Source organism: Mesocricetus auratus, unplaced genomic scaffold (genome assembly GCF_017639785.1).
Source record: "Mesocricetus auratus isolate SY011 unplaced genomic scaffold, BCM_Maur_2.0 Super-Scaffold_100041, whole genome shotgun sequence".
NCBI lineage: Eukaryota > Metazoa > Chordata > Mammalia > Rodentia > Cricetidae > Mesocricetus > Mesocricetus auratus.
The window spans coordinates 6,991,775-7,012,471 of record NW_024429218.1 but is presented as its reverse complement, the minus strand read 5'-3'; the positions used below and the strand labels follow the sequence as shown (position 1 = coordinate 7,012,471).

At 41.3% G+C, this 20,697-nt stretch overlaps 1 pseudogene; it reads left to right on the top strand.

Annotated features, from left to right (window-relative positions):
- Positions 1-2,062: 2,062 nt before the first annotated feature.
- Positions 2,063-20,032, top strand: LOC101838419 (annotated as a pseudogene).
- The last annotated feature ends 665 nt before the right edge of the window (positions 20,033-20,697 follow it).

The window sequence follows — 20,697 nt, the reverse complement described above, 5'->3', positions numbered from 1 at the left end:
ACAGTCTATGACGCCATCTCCAGAAGGTCAGATGCACTCTTCTGACGTCTGAGAGTTTCTGCACCCACACGTGCACACACACATGTGTACACACACACACACTCTCTCTCTATCTTTCTCTCTTAAATGTTTTTTTAGATTTGTTTATTTTATTCTACGTGGATTAGCGTTTTGCCTGCTTGTCTGTATTTACACTACACATGCACCTGGCACTCTGGGAGGTCAGAAGAAAGCTTTGGATTCTCTTGAACCCGAGTCACAGGTGGTTGTGGTTCGTCATGTGGGAGACGGAAATGAAACCTGGATTCTCTGCAGGAACAGTACTCTTACCTGCTAAGCCGTCTGTCCAGCCCTGCAAACATAATGCAAAAAATAAAATAAACCTTGAAGAAAGAAAAATCTCCAGGAGAAATGACCCTAATGAATTGTAAACTGTGTGTGGTGTCTGAACGAAAGTGGCCCCATAGACTAAAGTATTTGAACACTTGATTCCCAGCTGGTGGACATGGCCACGCTGAGGGAGACTTGTCCTCTTTGGGGGAAGTGTGTCACTGGGAGTGGACACTGAGGTTTCAAAAGCCCATGCCAGGCCCAGTGTCCCTCGCTGTGCCTCCTGCCTGGGGACCGGGATGTAGCTCTCAGATATTTATCCAGCACCACGCCTGCCTGCCCGCTGCCATGCTCCCTGTCATGATGGTGACAGAGGAAACCTCTGCAACTGCAAGCCAGCCCCTGGTTAAATGCTTCCTTGATGAGCATTGGTCCTGGTGTCTTGGGTCCTGGTGTCTCTTCACAGCATCAGAACACCAAGTAAGGCACCATACATCCTGTAAATATCTGGCAAAGAAAACTGATTGGAAGTCTGCAACTGGATAACTGAAATGAGTCAGCCAATATTTTATTACACCAGATAACATTTAAAAAGCAAATATACTATTCAAATAACATACTTCAATAAGCACCTACAGTTCTTTTATTTTTATTTTTTCATCTTCAACGATCAGTTCTCTAAACTAAAAGGGAAGTAGCTACCAGAATGAGTTCAAACATTGATGCTAAAATGTGTAAAACATTTAATGTATACAAAGGATTTTTTTTCTAAATCGAGTAGGATCAAGAGTTCCAGGCCCTCTTCTTCTTTTTCCCCTTACCCACTGGTGTGCCCATGAGCTTTTTTTTTTAACCTAAAATCAAATAAGTTAACATCAAAACAACAAAGTCTTGGTCTTCAAGACTCTGAGAAAAGCAGATTTAAGTCACAGCAAGACAACGCTACAAACCCACTGTCATGGCTTCCGTGAGAAAGGCTGACAGAAAGTGTTAGCAGGTGCAAAGACAGCTGGGAGGCACCTGTTGCTGTGGGAGTCTAGATCTGTAGAGAATACAGGTCTGTATGGAGCATAAATCTGTATAGAATATAGATATGCATAGAAGCATCCTTTGCATGCGTCATAAATGTCTAAGCAATCACTATTACGACCCAGCAATGCAAGCTTGGAATGACATTGGGATACAGGAAGAATGTCCACACAGAGACTTGTGCCTGATTGTTGATAGGGGTGTTCTAAGAACATTCTCCTTGGCGAGGTTCTAGGCAATGTCTACTCTCCTAGATCTCCAGTGACTAACCTCAGTTTGATTCCAGCAAAGGTCTCCCTAGAGAACTAGTGAGATTATTGGGTTTATGTATAGAACATGGGTGAGGAGTCACTAACAGGAGCATGGAAGACTCCAAAGCAGACACAATAGAAAATCTTTGCCCACCATGAATGGTGGCTTCCCCATTGCCATCAATTATCCTACTCCTACACAGACTATAGGCTCTACCCGCCCCCGAAAACACAACCAATGTTACATTCGATTAGGGAGAAATTGTATACAACTAATGGTTGGAAGGCATGAGCAGATGCTCAGGTGGGGGTACAGTGACTCCCCCTTGTGTGAGAGAACACTCACAAGCCCCCAACAGCTGCTCCTGTGAAGACTGCGGTTGTTCTGCCCAGAGGGTGGTAAGGTACACCAGCAAGTCTTTTCACAACAGCCACACCTTTAGTCAACCCCCATGTCCCTCACCAGGTGAGGGAAAAACTCTGACTTAGCTTAGTGTTAACTTCCCAGCAGCAATCTGTACACAGATATAGCAACACACATGAGCCTCAAAAGCATTGCACTAAATGCAAGAGTAGCTACTACAATTTAAAAGAAAACTCAAACCACGGTGCTGGAGAGACAGCTCTGTGGGTTAAGAGCACTTGTGGCTCTTCCAGGGGACCTGGGTTCAATTCCTGGCAACCACATGACAGCTGTAATCATCTTTAACCCCAGTTCCAGGGGATCTGATGCCCTTTCCTCTCTCTGCAGAGACACATGTGCAGGCAAAACACTCACATAGATAAAATACATCTAAAAGACAAAAATCTAAAAAAAAATGCAAACTAATCTACAATCTTGGAAGGCAGGCATTTCTGCCTGGAGCCAAGAATAAGGGAAGGAGGTTATTTGAAATAGGTAAGGGGATCTTCAGGGCGTGAAGAATGTTTTATATTTCGAATGTAGCAGCAGCTTCACAAAGCCTTACATCTGTCAGGAGCCATTAGGTTTGCAACGGTTAAAAGCAAGTACATATTACTGAGTTAGATACATTCCAATAGAACTGAGTTCTTGGAAAATTCATCTTCTAATACAAGATAGCTAAACTATGTTCAAAAACAGCAATGTTTCGTGTTCTTCAAGAAGTATTACTCTCATAAAAACATTTCCCATAATTTTCCATCCAAATGTTTTGATCCCTTGAAAAGATCATGAAGTATGTGCTGTGAGAAGCTCTCAAGTTCCTTGGGCAGTGAGGCTGGGAATTTCTGGGATGGAGTTCCTCTTGACAAGCCTCTGCTGGATTCCAGGATTCCAGAACCGAGCCTCTGATAACAGACCACGATAATATCACTACAGTGTGCCCTGACTCTTGCTCTACTCTCTGGAAGCAGGAGTGATTTCCCTGGAGAAAATCAGAATGCTGTGGCTGGGAGGGACTCCCAGAAACATCTAGCATGGTGGTTTGCAAACTTTGCTTTTTCTTTTTTGAGAGTGTGAAAACAGTTGTATCACACACAGAAGCCAAGCATACAAAACGTATGCAAAGTCAGCTCCCTCGGTTTAAGAGCAACCGGAGAAACTACAACCCATTCCGCTGGTGTTAATATCACCCCAACAATGGCCCTGAAGTACCCCCAAGTCATCTCCAGGCTATCTGGATCCAGTTAGAAGTCACTGCCAGAGTTCAGAAAGGTGTGTGTGTGTGTGTGTGTGTGTGTGTGTGTGTGTGTATCTTTCTTCATTCCTGCAGTATCACGTCATCAGTATTACGACGGTACCACATCACCTTAGAGTCTGCGCACTGAAGCAGTCTTCCTGGTGGTACTCTCTTGTCCTCCCTTAACCATCGTCCTGTTTAAGGAATTGCATCGTGCACATCTCCTTCCCAAAGAGATGTGTTTCCTATCGCAACAAACCATTCTCATCAGCAGCACCCTTAGTCACCCTTCACCCCCTCTAGCTCCTCCTGTGTACACAATAATATTGCGGTTATATAGTAATATTATTGTTTATTATGTCTCCATCCTTTTAAGGGGTGGGAGTTTGTTCATCACAGTACACAGAAATCACAGAATAGCATCAGGCACCATGCTGACATTTGGGATATATTGGCAAAGTATGCTTCTAAGGTCACAAGGCTTAAACGTCCCTGGGTATTGGCACTCTTGGCTCCTTAGCATGGACACTTAACTGCTTTTCTAGTTTATTGTGAATGTTCTTGTGTGTGTGTGTGTGTGAGAGAGAGAGAGAGAGAGAGAGAGAGAGAGAGAGAGAGAGAGAGAAAGAGAGAGACAGAGAGACAGAGAGAGAAGGAGAGAGAGAGAGAGAGAACAGCTTCTGTGGAGTCACTTTTGTCCTTACACCTCTACAGAGGTTTTGGAAACACAACTTAAACTGTCAGGAATGTGTGCCAAGCACCTTTACCCGCTGACCCATCCTGCCTGTACCAACTGTGAATGATTTCACACAATAAAATAGATTAAGAAACTTGACGTCTTCTCTCAAGCTGGTGCAAAGCTAATGGTTCAAAGGGTGAAAGTGCGTTTCTGAACACCCTGCTGTTTTCACAATCCCTAAGAGAGGCTGAAGACACCCAGTATTGAGCTCATTTGCTGCTCTTGCATAGGGCTCGGGTTCAGTCCCGAGCGCCCACAATGGGCAGTTCGCAATGACCTGTAATACCAGCTCCAGAGCCTCCATGGGCACTTGAATGCACGTGCATCCACCCATACACAGATGAAATACTTTCATAAATACTTTCATGAGCAAACCCTTCTCAGATTTCTACCCCCCCACACGCACACACTTGTGGGAGGGGAGCTATGTTCTCTTTTCTTCTATAGTGTTTGTCCAATATTACATACCATTTATTAATTTTAACATTTGTCAATTGCTTTTAATCAAAATAAAAGTTGTCCGTAGCATATGGTCAAAGACCTTTTGTTGTTGTCATGCAGACTACGTCTTCTGGATAGGGGGCATTTGAATTCCCCTGAATGATGGGCCAGTGAACATAGTTTCATTCAGGTAGGTTTTCTTGTGTCCTCTAATACATACAGAGAATCCAAATGAACTGATTAACCTTACTGAGTTAAATGTAAGACATTGGACTCCTCGGGGAGTTAAATGAAATCATGTAACTAAATTATTGACTATTACTAACACTTAAACAACTGTAAACTCCATCAAGAGTGACAAATTCTTCCAGGATATATTTCTAGCACTGTCTCCTGAGTTCTGAGATTTCAGAGTCTCAGACTGAGTAAGTTTTTTCCAAATGTGTCACCTCCATAAGCTCACAGATCCGGGTTTCTCATGCCATCTTTGTACTTCTTTCTTGTCTGTAAGAACTTCCTGTGATGGACAGACTAGGAGATCACACTGTTCACTTTATGTTCCTTCCAGGTCAGGAAAAGCAGCAAAAGCCTAGCTAAGTCATAGCATCTGATTGTTTTCTTATATCTCTAGTAAAAATGGAATCTGTTGTTTCTTCTCATTCAATGCACAGACAAGATTCCATCTCAGAACTGATTTGGAAGAGCTGTCACGGATGCCTGGCCCTTCAGAAGAAACTAACAGTTTTAGAACAAGATTTCAAAGTATCACTTTAGCATTCTCACAAACCTGACAACAGGAGACCAGCTTCCTGTGGGACAGTTGCTGACCTTCCAAGGAATTCAGATATAGAATTATGTACAAGGCACCCAGTGCTTTATAAAATACTGGTGCAGTAGAATGTAGAAGGAAATATAAGTGGAAAGTGTCATGTATGCTAAAAGGACACAGAACTAAAAACTGTAATGGATATTCTTTATCATCAACTTGTCTAGGATTACAGTCACCTAAAAGACACACCTCTCTGGGTATGTCTATAAAGGGGTTTCAGATGAGGTTTACCCAAAAAAGAAAGAGCCACCCTTGAATGTGGTTTTCAGTATCCCCATGGGTCAGTCCAGACATCATGAAACAGGGAAAGGAGAAAACAGAGAGTTTAGCATCATTTTCATTTCTTTGCTTTCTGACTCCAGACACAATGTGACCAGCTGCCTCACATACATGCCTTCATAATTAGATTCACTCTTCCCGGAACCCACCAGGATGGACTGTTGCCTCAAGCTCTGAGTCAAAAGCAATCTTCCTTCCTTGAATTGGCTTTGAAGGGAAAGTTTGTCACAGCAAGAAGAAAAACAACGAACACAATAATCAACAAACAATATAATTATTTTAAAAAAAGATTAAGTTCCAACATTTAGTTCTGGGAGGCGGTTATGGGGATCTCAAATGCATCCTATTTTCTTAGGCAACTCTCCAATTTAACATAACCTCACCCAATAGAAACAAGTCATGATGAGATGAGACAGATATATCTTGAGGGATCCAGGGTTGGAGGGTCATCAGAAAGGGCTGAACCAAGAACTGGAATGTTTTCAGGATACCAGGAAGCATTCTATTTATTTCCTGTCTCTATTCAGAATCCCTCTGCTTATCTCTCCATGACTACTTGCTTTCTTTAACTCTCAAGGTGCCTAAGATGGCTACCTTGGAGCTGCCTGGTTTGCATTGCACTCTGAGATGTGCAGCCCCTGAAGAGACTAACAACGATGCCTCTCAATTCAAATTCCAGACTCCTGTGCCTGTCAACTATGTTCCAGTCTAGCGTGACTGACCCAGGAGAGACGCACGGTATGATTGTGTTTCATCATGAGACATTGCAATTTGGGGGGGGTTACAAAAGCCCTTTTATAAAGCCATTTTAAAACAAACCAAACCAAAAGGTTTACAAAAGAAAAGAGAAAGATACAGAAAAAAATAACTTCCTTCATATGTCCCCAAAAAGAGAAAAAAAGAAGGGGGACAATGACAACATACTCAACAACAAGGGGTTCTTTTCCTTACTTTATTTTTAATACAAAATACAAGCAAAGGATACACATACTTAAAACAAAGTTCAGAAGACAGCAGTCCTGGAAATCCTTCAATCAGAGCAAAGCAGGGGTATCTTTTGTTTATGTAGATGCATACAACTGCGATATGTAAAAATGAAGTATCACATTAGACCATCACACAAATCTACCAATGCATGTTGCATCTATAATTCACAAACATGGTCAACAAAATCATGTTCACTCCAACTTGGTTTCATTTAAAGAAAAAACTTTAACTGAAGTTGTTACATTCAAATGTTTAACTTCCTTAGTACCAGACACACTTACAATTTTATAAGTACATAATTAGCCAAAGATGGTCTACTCTACAGGCTCATCCCAAACTTATAAAGCTTTGAGAAACTTTTCAATACTATACTTGTGACCTCTTACCTCATGACAGCACAGAAATACAACAATTTTCAAGTCTAGTTAAGAATTCTGGAGTTCCCAGAGATCTACAGGGATAACACCAACTGGCAAACCAAGCAATAGTGGAGAGACTACATTAATAGCCCCTCCTTGATGATAAAGTTGATGACTACCTTATATGCCATCCTAGAACCTTCATCCAGTGACTGATAGAAGCAGAGACAGATACCCACAGCTAAACTCTGAACTGAACTCCTGGAACCCAGTGACAGAGATGGAGGAGTGATGAGCAAAGGGGTCAAGACCGTGCTAGTGAAACCCACAAAGACAGCTGACCGGATAAGGGGGGAGCTCTTGAACCCCAGACTGATGGCTGAGGGGCTAACAGGGGACTGATCCAGACTCCATGAATGTAGTGTCAGTGAGGAGGCATCAGAAATCTCTGGGGCCTTGGGTAGCAGATCAGTGTTACCATGGCATACAAATGAACTTTGGGAGCCCATGCCACATAAAGGGATGCTCTCTCAGCCTGGACACATGGGGAAGGGCTTAGGTCCTTCCCTGGATGAAATGACAGACTCTGGAGATCCCCCCAAGGAGGGCCTCACCCTCCCTGGGGAATGATATGCAGATTGGGTGGGAGGCTTGGGGGGGCTGGTGGAGGGACAAGGGAGGAGGGGTGGGAAAGGGAGCTGGAATTGACATGTGAAGCATTCATGTTTCTAATTTAAATAAAAACATATATTGAGGAAAAAACAAAAACAACAACAAAAAAATAATTCTGGAGTTCCAGATTCTTCACTATGAATGTCCCAGTTCTAGAAAAGTATGTCTTCTCGTGGACCTCTTGCCTTCATTTTGACATTAAAGAAGGCTTGAACTATCTCCCCTTCCCTCTAATTCAGAGGTTCTCAACCTTCCTAAAATGCTGTCACCTTTTAATATATTTCCTCATATTGTGATGACCCCTGACCACAAAATTATTTTTGTTGCTACTTCATAACTGTGATTTTGCTACTGCCCTGAATTGTAATATAAATACATGCTTTGTGATGGTCTGAGGTGACCCATGTGAAAGGATCATTCAACCCCCAAGGGGGTCGTGACCCACAGGCTGAGCTAGCCTGTCAAGGAAGAGACTCTGAAAACCAGTGTGTGGTCACACCTTCCCCATTCGTTAGAAAGAAGGACACAGAAAGAATGAAACGGCAAACTGACGTGAAGACCGCAGTCATGGTGGAAAACGTGGCGGCACACAAGATGGAATCATGAACTCACGCTAGGAGTTTAGAGCGAGATTGCAATGTGACACATTATCCAGAAGGCATCAAAGAGGTGGCCGAAACTGCTGGTACTGTGTGGATAAAATACAAGAAGTTCAAGACAGCAAAATGAAATGTAATTGAATCAAATGTTTTCTCAGAATATGACCTATGACTGGGAGATTGAATTTTCTCCTTGCATATTAAAGAACCTTGTGGTAAAGAAAAACAATTAAGACAGCCTTGCAAAGCACGTAATTGTTAGTTCTCTTTCCAAGTTTAAATTGAAAGATGATTTTGGGTTCAATGAATAACAAAATTTAATGAACCATCTTTTGAATGAGTTAAGTGTAAATTAACCAGAAATACTCATGCTTGGCAACCATCTCCTCTATAAAGTAATTTCATTTTGTCAGGGTGTTGCTAATTTAAACAAGATGAGCTACCCCACACATGGTAATCTTGCATTGCTAGCAGATTCTTCTCCAATGGCATCATAATTTCCAAGAGACATTCCAGAAGACAGACACACGAGAGTGACAGAACTTCAACATGCCCCACAGCCATAGCTCATCAAGAGCATTCTAGCACTTCTACTCTGTCACTGAGAATGTAGATTCTACAAGGAATAAAATAGTAGTGACGATGTTGGGGAGGCAAACTGTGATGAACTGGAAGACCTGTTCTTGGAATCACCAGTTCTCCTCTGCAGTGTTCTCAGACATCTGGATTCATCGCATTATCTTTACTGCTGTGCTTCCTTGGAGGAAACTCACACCCGCATTGCCTTTTGCGTCATGTGAAATGGCCACTAATGGGGATGATGACAGCAAACGAGATTAAGTAATCCCGTCGAGTGAGAACAAATGTTGCTGGAGCTGATGACCATTTCTCCAGGTGCTGGCGTTTAGTGAAGCCGTGACGATAAGTTGCATGAACGCATCCTTTGCTAAAAGCCACAGGAAAGCAGATGAAGAAAATCAACAGACAAGTAGGTATTGAGTGCTTCTGGTATACACAGTGCACAACTGTCTTAGCTAGGGTTATTATTGCCATGAAAAGGTACAGTGATGACCACAGAAATACCTAGAAAGGAAACCATTTAATTGGGACTGACTTACAGTTTCAGAGGTTTAGTCCATTATCTTCATGGCTGAGCAACATGGCAGCATGCAGGCAGACGTGGTGCTGGAGAAGATGCTGAGAGCTCTACATCTTCATTTTTCTGGAAATGGAAAGTGAACTGTGAGCCATTAGGCATAACTTGAGAGTTTGAGACCTCAAAGGCCACTCCTGCCTTCAAAGCCTACATTTCCTACAGCAAAGCCACACCTACTCCAACAAGGCCACGCCTCCTTATAGTGCCATACCCTATGGACCAAGTATTCAAACTCCTGAGTCTATGGGAGTCATAGCTATTCAAACCACCTCAACAACAGACTCTTTAAGGCATTGGCAAAATGGCACCTAAGAGAAGCCACAAGTGTGAAAAAATACGAAGAGAAAAAGGAGGTGGAGAAGGAAAAGGAGGAGGAGGAGGAGGAGGAGGAGGAGGAGGAGGAGGAGGAAGAGGAGGAGGACCACCACCACCACCTCTGGCTGTGTTCACCAATGAATGTTAAGAATAGAATTTATTGAGGGGATCAGACAGGCTTGTTAGTATTCTAGGACTGAGTTAAGAATCTACACAGGCATAGCCTCATCTAGTCCTGACAATCTATCAGTGTATTGGTGTTGTTCTCTATGCTTTATTTTGCTAACAATGGCAGCATGCATTTCTCTCCCCTCAGTTCTTTCTCCACCGAAGTTTAGTCGTTTCAAGCTCAGAAGTTCTAAGACTTGTGGAAAAACCCAAAGTACATGGAAGGCACCAGCAAATCACAGCTGAGGCAGTGACAATGGGGTCCAAGGTCTCCTAAAATTCAAGAGTATGTTAATTAGGGTTTCTGTTGCTGTGGAGAGACACTATGACCACTGAAACTCTTGTAAAGGATAACATCTAATTGGGGCTGGCTTACAATTCAGAGTTTTGGTTCTTTATTATCTTGACAGACATAGCAGTGTGTAGGCAAACATGGGGCTGGAAAAGGAGCTGAGAATCCTACATCCTGATCTGTAGGCAACAGGAAGTGAACTGAGTGTAGCTTGAGCAAAGGAAACCTCAAAGCCCACTCCCAAAGTGGCGTGCTTCCTCCAACAAGACCATACCTACCCCAATAAAGCCTTATAGTGCCGTTCCCTATGAGCTTATGGAGGCAACTACATTCAAACTACCGCAAAGTGTGACTTTCCTGCAATCACAACAGTGAAGCCTTCCTGATACTTTAGCTCTTATGGGCTTACTGGGCTGGTGTGCTGCTCAAGTGGAGCTATGACTTTGAATGCCTGGGGAGGACATGGGTTAGTGCAATCTCCCTTGATGGACACGGACAATGTCAGAGTCGGGCATATGAGGAGCAGGCAGGTCCCCAGGCAGGATCCCAGAACTCTGGCTTTTGTGCACATAAGAGAAGGAGCTCTAATCCCTCAGACACTCCTCTGCCTCCATGAGGATGCTGTGAGGGTTAATCTTGATTACCAACTTGTTGGGCTATAGAATCACTGTGGAAACAAATCTCTAAGCATGGCTATGAGGGACTACTGTACTGGGTTAACTGAGATGGGGAGGCCCACCCTGTATGTGAACGGAACCATCCCGTAGACTGAGGTAAAAAGTGGAGAGTGGGGCTGAGGAGATGGTTCAGCAGTTAAGAGCACTCACTGCACTCGCAGAAGACACAATGTGAGCTCCCAGTACCCACATGGTGGCTCACAGCTTTACACAAGTCCAGTTGCAGGGGAGCTGAGGCCCTCTTCTGACTCTCAAGAGCACCAGGCTTGCATGTGGTGCACACAGAACATAAAACAGATGCATCTGAAAAATATTTTAAGGTAGAAAGTAGAGCACAAGCATTGATCTCTCCTCCTTCCTGACTCTGGACATGATGTGTCATACCTTCCTCCAGTGACAAATTTCATCTCCTGGAACTGTAAGCTAAAATAAATCTTCCCTCCCTCCCTTCTTTAACTTGCCTTTGTTGGCCTACTGAGTCAAGCAATAAATAAGACAAGCAACTAATACTGATGAGGCCTTCTGATAACTGGTGAAAAATATAATTACCACAAAAAAGACTGGCCATGAGTCAGGTAAGACAGGGCCAACTAGTCCCCGGAGAGCAAGCAGCGCTTTGTAACCCTTCGCAGCTCCATTCATGCTGGCTTCCACACGGTTGCTATTGTTTCCCTCTTTAGTTCTCCCCAAACACCAACTGCTCACTGTTCCCCTTCCTCAGAAACATGTCAGAGAAAAAAGATGAGTTATGTGTTGCCACCTGTGTCTCTGAATCTTCTTTCATGGTGATGAAGTTGGAGGTATACCTCAGGTGCAGGTGAAATTTATTTCTTCTTGCTGTTCCCCAAATGGAAATCTCTGTTGATCTCTCTCTCTCTCTCTCTCTCTCTCTCTCTCTCTCTCTCTCTCTCTCTCTCTCTCTCTCTCTCTCTCTCTCTCTCTCTCTCTGTGTGTGTGTGTGTGTGTGTGTGTGTGTGTGTGCGTGCGCGCGCGCGCGTGTGCATGCGCATGTGCGTGTTCATTTTACAATTAAGGAAAGCATTGTTGCCCTCCCTGTCGGATGAGTTGCTAATTACAAAGGAGAGTCTTGATCTCCAGTCTCCTGTCCTCTAAAATGGCTCTTTCTATCTTCCTATGGCCTCACCCAAACATATAAAAGAGGAACAGAAGGTAACAGTATTTTCTTAAAGCAGAGACAAGGGTACTTAGTCAACGCTGAAGGATATTAGTGTAAGATTCTTGGCCCATAGAATAAGATCTACCTGTTATAACCAGAGGATGGATGATGGTCAGGATTGCAATAGAAAAAAAGAAAACAAATTCTGGATTTACTCGTAGCTTCTTTTTATAGTATGCCCTTAAATCTCTGTGTCTTTCAGTCTCATGCCCCATATTATTAAAAGACAAGATGTGAGATCACAGCTCCCACACGCAGCTCTCATGCTAATTAATCACTAGCACATGGTGTCACTTGAATGGAGACCTTCTGCTTGTCACAGCCTTTACGGCACTGCCACAGTCGTGTGGAGTCCATGCCGCTGCCCTTCCTTATAGTCTTGAGTTCTTTCACAAGCCCTAGAACTTCTGAGTTTAAAATGACTGACCTCGCCGGGCGTTGGTGGCGCAGGCCTTTAATCCCAGTGCTCAATTTATCCAAAGACCTTAGTTTGTCTCAACTGACCTGTCCGTAGGTCCGTTTTTTGTTCTCTAAAGAGGAACTGAGAAACAGCTCAGTCAAACAAGGAGTGAAAGAGAGAGAGCAGGAGTGGAGAAGAGTTCACAGAGGAGCATTGAGGTCGGAAAAATGCGACTTCGGCTTTCCTCTCTGAAGAAGCCACGTTTGTAGCGCACTCTTGGTGTGCAGCTACGATGGGCAGATTTGCAGCCTCCACCAACTCTTAAGTCTAAGCATGGGGTAAATACAGCTCATGAAGCAAAAAAACAACACAGCCAACCCACTCCCATTTATTAACGTAATGTGTGAACCCCATTGGCTTCCCCGCCTGTCTGAAGCTCACCTACCTCACTGCCTGCTGCAGAAGCTCCTGGAAACTCATGCAAGTTAACCTTATCACTCAGCGCAGCATGCCATTCAGGGTCAGCTATGCCCGCAAGCCAGTTCTGAGTGCCAGTCCCACAGAGGCTAAGATGCCGTGGACAAGGGCAGTATCAGGAGAGGATTTCGATTTTCTGGATTCTCAAGTGTTCAAAGCCGCTTCTTTCTGAAGATGCTGAGGTATCAATATTTAAAATTAATCATGGTTCTTAAAAGCTATCCACCCTTATCATTTACACAAAACACATTCAAATATTTCCAATAATAACAAGTATTCACTTCACTGGCTTCAGAACACTCTAACTTTAAATAATAAAATATGCCAAAAAAGATGTGGAATAGAAGCTATTATGATTTTTGTCTCTTTTGGTTTTTTCTAACTTGCCATGAAAAATATAAGAATTATTAGTAAAATATGATCATTCAAGCTAGTCTGGCTTGTAAAGCACTAGCATTATTCTTTTTGAGGGAAAAATGTTCTTTTAGAAAGAAAAAACAGCAAGGATTAATAAAAGAAGTATATAATCAAACCGGTTTGGCCTCTGATTGAAGGAAGTTTCTCTGGGTGACTTCAGGACCCAAATTACTAACTCAGCACATTTCCATGCTGTCTCCTCTGAACGGCACATTCATTTCCTTTTGGCGATTTCTGGGTCTGTGGGTGGACTAACTTCCCAGGGAAGGGGCCAGGACCAGTGTTCACCATCTTCCTTCTCTATCTTTATTGTTTGCACAAAATGTTGCTTTGTGCTTTGTTATGCTTCTCTGCCAAGAAGGCTTCTGTTTATTCAGTTTTCCTTTTAAATGCCCAACGGTTTAAATGAAGGAAGTCTCCATTGAGAGAAAATGTGCACAGTGGGGTTTATAACACAAGGAAACTGGGGTGGGAAGAGCCCAAAGAGTTGGACATCTAATTCTGGTATGAGTACTGAAGTTGGTCGTCTAATGTACCCCATGAGTAGTGAGGTTGGTCATTTAATGTACAGCATGAGTACTGAGGCTGGATGTCTAATTCTGGTATGAGTACTGAAGTTGGTCGTCTAATGTACCCCATGAGTAGTGAGATTTCATGTCTAATGTACCGTAGGAGTACTGAGGTCGGTCATTTAATGTACAGCATGAGTACTGAGGCTGGATGTCTAATTATGGTATGAGTGCTGAGGTTGGTCGTCTAATGTACCCCATGAGTACTGATAGTAATAGAATGCTGACAGACAGGGTTTGTGTGGAACATATCATTTTGATTGCTTTTGTCATGCAATGTGACATGACCGATATATTAATCAGCTCTCCGTATGAATCAAGCTTTATCCTATAATATATTGCAAATCTCAAATACACAGAGTGAAGTTTTCTCTAAGAACTATTTATCATTCAAAATCCATGCCTCTCAGGACATACCTAAGCCTTTTTGTTTATTTTTAATGTGCATTTTAAATAGTTATCCATTAAAAACAACCCCATATGTTTGTAATATAATTTTCAAGAACCAACAACTCCTTAGCTGTTTGAAGCTCTTTATTCTAATTCACAATGACACTGGTTCGTGCAGCAATATAAAACCTAACTTTAACTGTCATGTATTAATGAGTAAAAATAAAAATAAATTAGGTTCTTCTGGTTTTCATAGTTTCCTCCAACTCCTCAAAGAGCAATTAAGGGGTCACTGAGCCCTGTTTCTTTGAATTTGTGAGACTATATTTTGCCTCTAAAATATTCTGTAATATTGTTGTGACATTAAACTAGAAATAAAAACGTAATTGCGTACTGAGTTCTCGGCTAGGTGTCATGCTGAACTTCTCTTCAGCAGGTCTTAGGAGCGGCTCACCTCCATTTTCTTTGCTGTGTATGGACATTAACATCCAGCTAAGCAGCAAGCGCTGAATGCTGTCAGCTAAGGAACTGTGCAGAGCCAGTTCCTAGTGCTGTACATAAGGCATAAGTTTCAAGGCAGCCTTACTGTCATAGATTGTTATTAATAGATACTTGTATTTAAATAGTACATAGTGAAAATATAAGTATGAATGTGCAAACGTTGAGAAAATATGAGAGATATCACTGTGGGCTATTTCCTTATAGAATTATTAATAACATTTAAGCAGACAAAAATACCTAGAAATCATTCCCTTGACATAGTTCTAATGCCCAGGTTTCTGATAGAGTAACGAGATTATGGGGTGGTGGTGAGTGTGTTCTCTGAACTATAAGCACATTGACAATAGAAAAGTCTTGTAAGATTTATGGGAATTTAGCATAAACACAGGTAGAGATCACATTTATATATAAGGTATTGCTCCAATTTATGCACAGACATTTATATCATTTCCTTGCCTTGTCTACTGTCTATAATACAATAGTGAACATGAAAATGCAAATCTTATCAGGAAAGTGATTTCTTTTATGTTTGCTTGTTTGTTTTGTTGTTTTGGGGAGACAAGGTTTCCCTGTGTAGCCCTGGCTGTCCTAAAACTTACTCTGTAGACCAGGCTGGTCTCGAACGTACAGAAATGTGCCTGCTTCTGCCTCCTAAGTGCTGGGATCAAGGACATGTGCCACCACTACCTGGCACAAGATGGTGACTTCTGTTCTGTCTGTGTTCAGAAGAAGAAGTGCTAGACCCCAGTGGCTACACCTATAATCTACACTTCTCCCAGCTGGTAGGAAAGCTCCATTTTCTCTATATCCTTCCACGGTTTTCCCCTTTTGTAGGGTGTAATAGCTATACTTACAATATGAGGTGGCATCTCATAGGGATTTTATTTTGCATCCCCTGAAAATAATGTTTTAATAAATTGTGTGTGTGTGTGTGTGTGTGTGTGTGTGTGTGTGTGTGTGTGTGTGTGTGTGTGTGGAGGAGGTCAGAACTGGTTCTCTCCTTCCACTGTGGGAGTCCCTGAGTCTGAACTCAGGTTATCAGTCTTGGCAGCAAGCCCCTTTCCACAATGAGTCATTTCACTGGCTGCAGTTTTCAACTCGATTGTTTTCTGCTATTGAGTTGTAAGAATTCTTTATAAATACCTCATCAGATATATGAATTGCAAATGTTTTCTCCCGTTTGGGGTTGCCTTTTCATTTTCTTAATTGTTTCCCAGTAAAGGAGTTTTCATTCAATGTAGTCCTATTTATTTTAGTTTCTGGTGTGATATTGCTAAGGATTATTGCAAGACCAATGTCAAGGAGATTTTCTTTTATGTTCTCTTCTGGAATTGTCATTATGCAAGGTCTCATATTTAGGATGCTATCAATTTTTGAGTTGACTTTTGCATGGGTAGTAGAGTTTCACCTTCTTTTCCATGTGGGAATCCAGTTTCTTCTCTACACAATTTCTTTGGGGGCAGGAGTGGAGACAGGGTCACTCTGTGTAATCATGGATGTCCTGGAACTCACTCTGTAGACCAGGCTGGTCTAGAACTCAGGAGATCCACCTGCCTCTGCCTCCCGAGTGCTGGGATTAGAGGTGCATGTCACCACCTCCCAGGCTTCTACACCATTTCTTTACTCCTTTCTTTCATGTTGGTGTTGTTCTGAGGGATTTCTCCTTGTTTCTTCATCTTTTTTGAGGCAGAGTCTCAATCTGTAGCATAGGCTCGCCTGGAATTCTCTATATAGCCCCATTTGTCACCAACTCATTACGAGCTTCTCTTTTGGGTTTCCCAAGTGCTAAGAATCCAGACATGAGCCACCATTTCCAGCTTCTCAGCACCATTTACTGAAGATCTAGCTGTTCCCATTATGTCTTCTTGGTGACCTTGTTAAATACCAGTTGACATTATTGCTTTTGTGTTACTACCATATTGTTTTAAATGCCATGGAATCTTAGATAAGTTTGTCTTCTTAGAATTGTTTTAAGTATCTGGAGTACCTTGGATTAGTATACATTTCATGGTATTTGCTCTATGTCTCTCAAGAATGATAAAGAGATTTTTATGGGGATTGTATTGACTCTGCATGTTGCTGTTGGCAGTAGGGACATTTTCATACTATCAATTCTGATCCAGATAACTTATCATTTATTTGTGTCTTCTTCAATTTCTTCTATCAGTATTTAGTAGTTTTTCAGTGAACAAATTTTTCACCTTCTTGATTAGGTTTGATTTCTAGTTGTTTTATGCTATTGCTAAATAGAATGATTTTCTTAGTTTCCTTAACAGTTGGTTTATTGCTAATATTAGCAGTTATACTACTGGTTTTGTATGAGAATGTTTATATACTCAAGCTTTGCTGAATTTATCTGTTGGCTCTATTCTTTTTGTTGTTGTTGTTGGATCACTTTGGTGTTGCCAACATACAAGCTCATGGTCATCTACAAATATTGCCTAGCATTTTGTTTTCTTCTCTGATTTCCCACCTTGAAATCTTAGTTGGTGGGGAGAGAAGGCATTTTATATTAGCTCTTTGTTATTAGAAATGGTTTAATTTCAGCTGTAGGGTTTTTCCTAATAGATGTCCTTTATTAGTTGAGGAATTTTCCTTTGTAATCAAACTGCTAAGAGTTATCATCCAGAAATGATACTGAGGGGATGGAGAAATGCCTCGGTGATTAAGAGCTCTTGCTATCCCTCAGAGGATCGAGATTTAAACCAAAGCACCTAAATTATGGATCACAAACATCTGTCTCTCCAGTTCCAGGGAGTCTGACACCTTTTTCTGGCCTCCATAGGCTCCAAGCACTCTTGTGGTACACATGCAGACAAAACACTGATACACATAAAATAAAAATTGAAAAAGAAATGATACAGAGCTCTGTTAAATGTTTGTTTTTCATCATCAAATCGAGATAATCATGTGGATTTTCTCTTTCATTCTGATACTGTGATGCATCACATTAACTTATTTGAATATATTAAACCAGCCTTGCGTGCCTGTAAATGGAGTTCTTAATTGGTCTAGATAATAAAAGGCCAGAGTCAGATATAGAAGGAAATGCTGAGCGATCGGCGAGGAGTAAGCTACAGCACACCTCACCTCCTAAGTGTCTCAGCAGACAAGAGATCAATTTTTGTTTCTCCCTACTTATATCCTGTTTCTGCCCAGCTACCTGAACTTCCTGTCTGTCTGTACAGACCTCTAGAACTCTATGATTAGCTGCTAGTAAGCTCCATTCTCTGACCCCCAGACTATCTTTATTAGTTCAAGCAAGATATCACCACACAGCCGGTAGATTGTTGTGCATGCCTTTATTTCCAGCACTCAGGAGGCAGAGGCAGGTGGATCTTTGTGAGTTCAAGGCCAGCCCAGTCTACAAAGCCACACAGAGAAACCCTGTATTGAAACATTTTTAAAAAAAGATATCACCACATATGCCAGTGTTTTGATCATTATGTATGCTCTTTGTGACATGGTTTGGTATTTTATTGAGGATTTCACACCAATTATCATCAAAGAAATTAATATATAGACACTAATCACCATGTTACTGAATAATCAATGGATCGAAGACAAAATGCAAAGGGAAATTAAAGATACCTTGAAATAAATGATCTGGAAATAAGACATATCAAAACAACCTATGGAATATAGTCAAGGAAATTCTGAGACATTTTTAGCCATGAGAGTCTGTATTAAGAGCTGGAGAGATGGCTCAGCCATTAAAGGCTAGGCTCATAACCAAAAATATAAGAGAGTCTGTATTAAAAGAGAGAGAGAGAAAAAGATGAGCCTGGCACATAGTAATAATAAGAGAACTCAGGGGATAGAGTGGGAGGGTTACAAGTTCACACCCAGCTTCAACTACACAGCAAAGACAGGCTAGCCTGGGCTACAAGTGATCCTGTCCCCCAAAGAATCAAAAGAAAAATATTTAAATAAATAGCCTAGGACTGTGCTTTTGTAACTAGAAAAAAAGCACAAAAGCCAAAGTTAGAAGGAGGAAACAATAACAATCATAGCAAAAATAAAGCAAATAAGAGAACCCACAGGGGAAACATAAATAAGTGAGTTCTTTGAAGATAATAAATAAAATCAGCAATCCCATAGCTTAACTTAGAGAGGGAAGAGAGAAGAACCAAATAAATAAAATTAGATATAAAGTAGAGACATTATAACAGATGCCTCAGAAATAAAATGAACCATAAGAGACTATTGTGAACAATCATGCCAATGAGTTGGATAACCAAGAAGAAACAGACACATTTCTAGAAAATGCTAACATTGAATTGGAAGAAACAGAAAACTTGAGGAGACAAGTAACAAATAAAGAGACTGAAGAAGTAATTAAAACCTTCCACCACCACCAACAAAGTCCAGGGCCAGATGGCTTCGTGGCTTTCATTCTAACAAACATACCAAGAATTATTACCAATACTTCTTAAATTTTTCCAAAAATATATAGCTAAAGGGAACATTTCCAAGTGCATTTTATTAAGCCATCATCTTGATGCCCAAGCCAGAGCAAGAAAAAAATTATAACTCATGCATTTAAAAATAGTTAAACATTTTTGTATTAGTATTTTGTGAGTGAAGCAAGCAGAAGAAATGCACATGGATCCAGTGCCTCTCCGTATTTCAAATAAGAACACATTTGGGGGAAATGAATACCTATAAAAGTATTTAAAAATTAAACAAAAATCTGTGTTTGAATGGCTACCACAATTACCATTTTGCTAAGGTCTTAAATGTTAAGAATCTGATTTTCTCTCTTTGCCACATCTACTGCAAGAATAAAGACCATTCTTAGAAGTCCCACTGTCGACATTCCAGAAAATGTCCACAGCAAAATTACTGTGGAGGGCCCCAGGGGAGCCCTCTGGAGTGGCTTTAATCACATTAATGTAGAGTTGAGTCTCCTTGCAAAGAGAAAGAAGAGGCCCCAGGTTGACAAATGGTGGAGAAACAGACACTGGCCCCTTTTGCACCAACTGCAGCCATGTTCAGAATATGATCAAGGGTGTTACATGGGGCTTCTGCTACAAGATGACGGCTGCGTGAGCTCACTTCCCCATCAACATTCAGGAGAGTGGCTCTGGGGTTGAAAATCAAAATCTCTTGTATAAAATTTACATCCACAGGATTCAGATGAGGGTGGGTGTTGCTTGATCTGTTTCTCAAGCCCAGAAGAATGAATTAATCCATGAAGGAAATGATATTGAACTTGCCTTAAATTCAACAGCTTTGACATAGCAAGCTACAACAATTAAAAATAAGGATATCAAAAAGGTTTTGGATGGCAACCTATGTGTCTTAAAAGGCAACAGTGCAGCAGGATAATAAATAAGACTTGCATTACCCAGCTCTAGAAACAAGATCCTCAGTTGTAATTACAACTTAGGATGTCTTTGGGGTCAATAAAAGACTTCTACTGAAACACAGATCTGCTTTTCATTGTTCTGGGCAATAATATCTGTTATGAGACTAGTTTCCAACAATAGAAGAACTGGAGTGTTCAGATCACCTATGCAATTTCAGTTCTTTCTACTTCATGTGTTCTACTGAAAGTTGTCTAACAATTTTTTTGTTTTGCTTTGTTTGCTAGATATAGTGTTGAAGCCATTCTCTTCAGTCTCACTACATGAGGTCACATGCTCAAGAATTGCTGTTAATTACAGTTAATAAGAATGAATAATATTTATTTTCAATAGTCTTGCTTGTAGCTACCAAATCTTGATATTTAGCTCACATTTAAATGCTATTTTTTTGTTCATCTAAACTTCAGAAACAATATGTACAATAAAGTTATTTAAAAAGAAAAAACATCTTCCCTTTCTCGTAGATCACTATGTTCAGCCCAGGCCACAGTTATTCTATACTGAATATGTGCCACTCATGTACTGTGTACCAGGCTGTGTGCTAAGCTGTAAGAAAATAAGATGGACAAGAACCGATACAAATGATATACCAATCAAACAAATAGCCACTAAGAATAATGGAGTCTGTGGAGAA